Source organism: Odontomachus brunneus, unplaced genomic scaffold (assembly GCF_010583005.1).
Source record: "Odontomachus brunneus isolate Ranch 3 - 2012 unplaced genomic scaffold, Obru_v1 Obru_scaffold_238, whole genome shotgun sequence".
Classification (NCBI taxonomy): domain Eukaryota; kingdom Metazoa; phylum Arthropoda; class Insecta; order Hymenoptera; family Formicidae; genus Odontomachus; species Odontomachus brunneus.
Genome location: NW_022639688.1, coordinates 228,533 through 235,858, shown reverse-complemented (window position 1 = coordinate 235,858; position 7,326 = coordinate 228,533). Strand labels below are relative to the sequence as shown.

Genomic DNA, 7,326 nt, shown 5'->3' with positions numbered 1-7,326 from the left:
AACTGAGGGTCCAGGGGACGAAGTCCCCGGCCAAGGGGATTGTGGGGGGAGGCAAAGCTTTCCCTGATTTGATAAAAGTAACATTCTAAAAAAAAAGAAAAATACATCTCACATGATGTTAAACGTATGTTGTTTTTGTGTGCGATTCATACGTTCTATTTTGCATAAGGGCCTTTTGTTAATCTTTTCAATATTCATTTAGTATATAGTAGACTCATACATTTAGGCCTGGTTGCCAATGTTATTTTTGTTTTAAGTGACACTTAAATATATGTCTATCTTTATTTATATAGAAAGAAAGATAATGATAGATATATGTTTAAATTTTGCTTAAAGCCAAAATATTGTTGGTGCAACCAGGTCTTAGTAAGGCGAAGATTTAATAAAACATTCTTGTGTACGGATCTTGCTAATCTTTTTGATATTTCCCAGCAAACACAGAATATAATATATAACACAGAATATGCTATATAACACAGAAATAACATGTAATATAACAGCTGTTATACGCTATTTATGTTGATATTTTATAATATCCGGTAATAACTGTAATATACCTGTGTTTCAAAACTGTTATATTGCTTTGTTATGTACGGGTTATAACAGTATAACAGCAATATAACCTGATCATAACATGTAATGTAACAAGTGCAATGTTATCAATAGTTTGATGTTGTAACGTGTTATATAAACATGTTATATATATATATATATATATATATATATATAATATACTTGTCAAATGTATCGTGCATGAAGATTAGGTGCAAGAAAGATTAAGTGTTAAAGTTATGTGTTAAGTGCTGTGTTAAGTTCAGTGAACAGTTGTAGTACTGAATGCATCCATTGCAGCAGTGTATCAAGACTATAAGTAGAGAGAAGCCTGAGAGTAGATATGGCTACATTGGTTGAGTTTTTTAATTCATTGATGGATCCATTGATGAATTAAAAAACTGGCCCATTTAGAGCATTATAGTTATTATATAGTTCTGCTCAGTGCTATGAGTTTTATACAAAGCCATAACAAAACCAGATAAGTCATAATAGAACCAGGTACAGAATCATGTATATAGCAAGGAACAGAACCAAGAAATCAAGGACATAACACAGAACAGAATCAAATATTGGCGAATCTCTGAAATAACTGATTCCTGAGTTACTTTCCAGGAAAAAAAGTTTAGACAAAAATCAGATATGGATTTTGTCAAAATCTGATCAGATATAATCATATATAATTATATATGGTTATATATGGTTCAGATCTGTCCACATATAATAATATTTGTGCAGCAACGTCACGTCATTTTCACATTGATAAATGATGTTTACCAGTCCTAGATGTCATGTAACCAATAACTGACGTTTAAAAGACGTGATTATTTTGACGTGATAATAATGTCATTTAAAGACCTCATTTAAAGATCTATAATACGTTTTTGAGAGGTCATTTTAATCAGCTGTTCGATAAGTAGAGAATGTGACAGATATTTACCTAATATTCATTTATATCAAATGTGGTTTATGTAACCAACAGATTATTATTTATACACGTTGTTATTTATTTTTTATGTGTTTGCATCTCAAGCATTTGACTCCTAAGAATAAGCCTTATAGAACTTGTTCTACCATTTCTTATTCACAAGCATTGTATCGTTGCAATTATCCAGTTAGTAGGATAATGTTCAAAGATATGTTAATGAGAAAATGTTGACTCAGATAGCACAGAGATAAATAGAAGTTCATAGAGAATTCTCACAGATAGTTGGCTATTTGGGTTAATTTGTATATTTTTATATATATATACATAAATTTAATTAATTTAATTAAATCTTATATGGTAAGGTGGATTTTTTCTTTTATTAAATTAATAATACTCTTTTATAATTTTATAAGTTTATAGTTTTTTATGACTTTGTCTATTTAATAACATTTAACAATAAAAACATTTTCCTATAAAAATTTAAAGATAACGAAATGGAATGTGTAAAATTTTGTAGACCTTACCTCATTAGAGAGAGCTAGAGTTTAAATTCACAATAAAGATACGAAGAAAAATATAATTTTTATTAAAATTAAATCATTTTATCAAAAAATTATATTACACTGTGTTAAGTACAATATATATAGATAAAATGTAAGACGTTTATATCGATCAAAGAAGTAGTGTAGAAGTAGTCTAAAGCAACAGACTCATAATCCAGAGATGTCTCATGGTCCAAATTCGAGTCTCAGTGCCAGTGAGAATTTTTAAAGTGATGTAACATTGGAATTAAGTAACCTAAAATTTTCAAGTAAAATCAGCAAACGCTACGACATTTACAAATAGTTTCTACTAGAAAATAGAACCGAATAAGGATATTCCGACATGTCATTTTTACGTCTTTTTATGACGTCATTTTCACGTTTTATTATGACATGGGTGGACTGTGACTTATTCTGGTCATTTTCACATCATTATTACGTGAGTATAAAAGGATAATTGACGTCACGAATGGCCAAAAACTGAAAATCGTGAAAATCACGTCACGTTGCTGCCTGGGATATAATCATATATACAATTATATATCCCATACAGCAAAAATGTCCCGAATATATCATAGAGATATCCTACAGATATTGAGATATCTTTATAATATCCTTGTAATGTATTCGGGATATTTCTGCTGTGTGGGCTGATTATATATGATTATATATGGATAGATCTAAATCATATATAACGTTAGATCTGATTATATCTGATCAGATCTTGACAAAATCCATATCTGGCTTTTATTTGAATTTTTTTTCCCGGGTTCTAAATAAAACTACATGACATTTTATACTATAAGACATTTTTACGATCATACACAACATTGCTTGTAACTTTGTTTAGAATTAATTCAGGAATCAGTTATTTCTGAGATTTGCGTTTACTACACAGATAGCACAGAGAATTAAAAAAGAATTCAGTTGTATGTCACTAATTCTGAGTTCATCTTGAGATGCAAAAGGAATTCTTTTCAGAACTTAGTCCTGAAACTGTCCTGAAAAGAATTACTTTTGCATCTAAAAATTAACTCAGACTTATTGACATACGACTTAATTCTTTTTGAATTCTCTGTGCGAATTTGGGTGAAGACCATTTTCATAACACGATTATGTTACAATTTCATTACGACTAAAATACTAGTTATATAACTATTATATTATTTATTTGTTTATATATTCAAGTTATATAACCATTATATAATCGTTTAGCAAATAATATAACTTTATATTGGTTTCTAGTAACTAACCAACATAGCACAAAATGTCACAGTGACATCATAATAAACTCACAATAAAGTCACAATATCACAGAAAAATTATGATGTCACTGAATATGATGTTATGATGTTATTAGAAGGTCACGGTAATGTCATTGTTATCTATACTATTTATTGTTCTATCTATTGTTAATTTATAGTTAATATTTATGGATTTATAGTTAATATTTATGGAATATATATGGATTTATTTATATGGAATATACAGCTTCTAGTAATCAAGTTAATGTTTTTATTAATAATTTTACTAACAGTAACTTTTTATATATACTAGTATAGATCACCCAGGCAGCAAGCTGTCGTTATTTTGACGTCAATTTGTCGTCATTATTAATCAGTAATGTCATGTGTCCTTTAAGGACGTGTATTTAACGTCATGTTTTAAGACGTCAAAATGACTTTGCAAAATAATGTTATGATAACGTTTAATTTACCATATTATAGGCGAATTTTTTTTTCGAATAGAAAGATAAATTTGTTATTCTTATAGATATATTTTCTTATAAATATATTTATAACAATAACGTTGCAACATTGCATATTGCAGTGCAGTATTGCAGAGACATTGCAGTGACATTAATTTAAAATATTACTTTAGCAATATTACAGCAATATTTCAAAAATATTACGAATATAATATAATATTTTTTACTTATTTACTATCCTGATACAATTAGAGCAATATTGCATCTAGAGCATTCGTTAATTAGCATATGTAATATTTACATGTAGATTAAAAGAAATATGAAATTTATTTAAGTAAAGATAGTCTTTTTAATTGGATGTCTTTAAAAAAATAATTACAAATTTTAAAATGTACCATAATTATTTTAGTGAAAATCCATATTTATTGTATACTTCTATTACAAATTACTAATCTACCTATAACCTTATTGCAATATTTGGTGCTGTGAGGGACCTTTGGTTATTGGGCAACGCGTATTGTACTGCATGGTGACACCGTGCGCAAATTCTGCAGATTTTTTGCTTTATCGATATAAAATAGCACAGTACTAACATAGTACTTACATGAAATGCTGAGCACAGCGTGCATTAACGTGCTGGCACGCTTGGTTATCGGAGTAGGTAACAAGTTTACACATTTTAATGAGCATGTTACTGCAATATACCATTAATCTTACAAAATAACCTTACATTATAATATTGTCATAAAGTTAGTATACTCTTTAACATTTCAGCAAACTTATGTGTAACTATTTCACTTTTTGTATATCTTGAAAATATTACACAATAGGAACATAGTTTATCAATAATCACTTAATTGTATATAGAATTTTTTTATTAAGAAAGTAAATATAATTAAATTAAATTAAAATATTATTTATAAAATTAACTATAGGTATTATTCACTCCATGTTTCAAATGCTTTGAAAAATCGTAAAGACCAATATTCATCTTTCAGTCAGTGCTCCAAAGCGTTTGTAGTGTCAACACCTAGGTATTTGTAATGACCTTTGTAATGTCAACATGTTTTACATAAACATTTTATGCATATTCTCTTTTATTATATAAAATATTTGAACTAAAGAGTTTTTGTAGTTGTATTAAATAATATTATAAGAAAATTATAATTATTGTTTCGGCTGCATATCGGGATAATAAAAATACTTAATATCAGTTAAAGAAATAGTGCAGTAGCCAAGGTGATAGACTAGGAACCTGGAGGTCTCGAGTTCGCGTTCGACCAGTATTGAGTAAATTTTCAGATGTGAAAATAATGAAAAATCAAATAAAAGAGCTAAATTTCATTTAAAACCAACAGATGACTAGTTGCAATCGTTTCTACAAAATATATTTTTTATTAAAAATAAGAATTTTATTAAAAATAGATTCATCACGCAGGGTAATATACGTTGGCGGATAACCAAACATGTCACCATATTTGTGCACAGAATTTTCATAATACTCGCACACCATGTTGTGCTGTTACTGTGCTTGTCATATGCTACTGCATCTGGATAGCACAATGACAGCATGCATGCACGCACCGTGCGAACATCGTATAAACATTTGGTTATCGGGGTAGAGAGAGATATATTAATAACCCTGATAGCAAAATGTCAGTAGACTGACTATGCCGGCAGACTGACGGCAGACTCGATCAAAGCATTATAGCAGATTGGCATCAACTATATACACATTATGTCTACAATCTGCTGGCAGTGTCTGCCAAAATCATTTGACGGCAGATTGATCGCAGAAAATGTGCAGATCCTGCCGTGTGCAGTTTGACGGCAGAAACGCAGTAGATCCTGCTATGCGCAGTTTGACGGCAGAAACGCACCTAGACAACACAAAGTATTTATAAAACATTTACAAAATATTTATAAAATTTACTTGATTATTTTATAAATACTTACCAAAATATTTCACAAATATTTTTGTGACCTTAGATTCAATAGATCATAAATATTTATCATAAATATTATAAAAATATTTATTAAAATATATACATTTATATACTTTTTCTTTTCCTGAATTTTTCTTAAATTTTCACTTTATTATTTCACACGTTACTTAATTCAAGTTAAATTGTATTTCGAAAATTTGTTTACCCTTGCTGAGATTCGAACCTGAGACCTCTGGTTTTTGAGTCGTTTACTTTATCTACTGCATCGCTGTCACTTTGATTGAGAGACGCTTCCTTGAAGTACTAAAAAGACGAAGATAAAGGGCATAAAAATGGCAGGATCTGCTGCATTTCTGCCGCCAATCTGCTGTCAGACTGCACACTGCAGGATCTGCTGCGTTTCTGTTGCCAATCTGCCGTCAAATTGCACGCGGCATGATTTGGTGCGTTTCTGTCACCAATCTGCCGTCAGGTTGCTAAGTAGGTTCAGTTTAAATTCTGCTATCAGTCTGCTATCAAACCTGTTTAACAGATCTTGTCTAAATACTGCTGACATTCTGTTGAAATTATTTTATACTGCAGAGCCCGTAACAATTCTAACGCCATTCTGCCTACCTGCAACAGGCGTCTGACAAAATCTGTTTCCAGTAGACTTGGCTATTAGGGAATATTTTTCGTTTTACTGTTTCACTGTTTACTGGGAATTACTAAATTCATTGGAATCAACGAAATCATAGGGGCTAACGTATCATGTACGTTCGGATTTTCTTCTGACAATATTTTGTATCTTTAATGTTTATCAATATTTTTACAGAAAATTATTATACATATTTTTAGGTTTACTTTAACAAAACTTTAAATAAATATCTTATAGTTTTTGTAAAAAAAAAGATTTATGGAAACTTTTTTTTTACCTTCGGAAGCTGTTTTCTTCGTTACTCGTTCGTCCTTTATACTGGAGTGTTGTATGTGGTAATGCATAATTGTCGTAGTCTATAGTGTGTGTGTCTGTCTGTCTGTCTGTGGGCGTGTGTATGTATGTAGACAATTACATTTGCCTCTAAAAATATCTTTTATAACAGGTTACTTTAAAATATTTTTTTATAAAGTCTTCAAAATATATATAATATTTTTCGATCAAAATCAAGTAAAATTTCAATATTATACAGGATTTACCAAAAGTCTGGAAACTCCTAAAAATTTTGAAAAATGTGTTTTTAGAAAAAGTATTTCTTATAAAAATTTTAGAATTTTAAGAATTGTATTAGATAGTAAAATTAGTATGATTCTGAATGATAGTGTCAAGGTCACGTTAAAGTCACCTTCAATTTCTTAAGTGGAAACTCCTACTTTTTATTGCATATTCTTGTAGCTTATCTTGAGACCTTTTTAAAACACTATAATAAAGTATTTTTTAAATATTTTTCTAGTTTTGAGACTTGAAAGTTACAGTATCGCCGATATTAGCATTATCTAAAGTGTATCACGTGGAGGTTACAAGATTGAATTTACACCTCCATTGTGTGTGTGTCACATCAGAGATAAGAGCCCCACGGTTCGTTACTCCCGTATATTTATTGACTTCAAACCCTCTCTGCTATATATGTGTGTGTGAGTGTGCGGCGCGCGCGCGCGCGCGCGCGCGCGCGC

General features: G+C 30.0%; 1 protein-coding gene across 2 annotated transcripts in view; it reads left to right on the top strand.

The window, feature by feature from the left end:
* LOC116852599 (dipeptidyl peptidase 3) overlaps positions 1-7,326 on the top strand; it is a 51,282-nt gene that overhangs the window by 1,749 nt on the left and 42,207 nt on the right. The gene's annotated exons all lie outside the window — the stretch shown is intronic.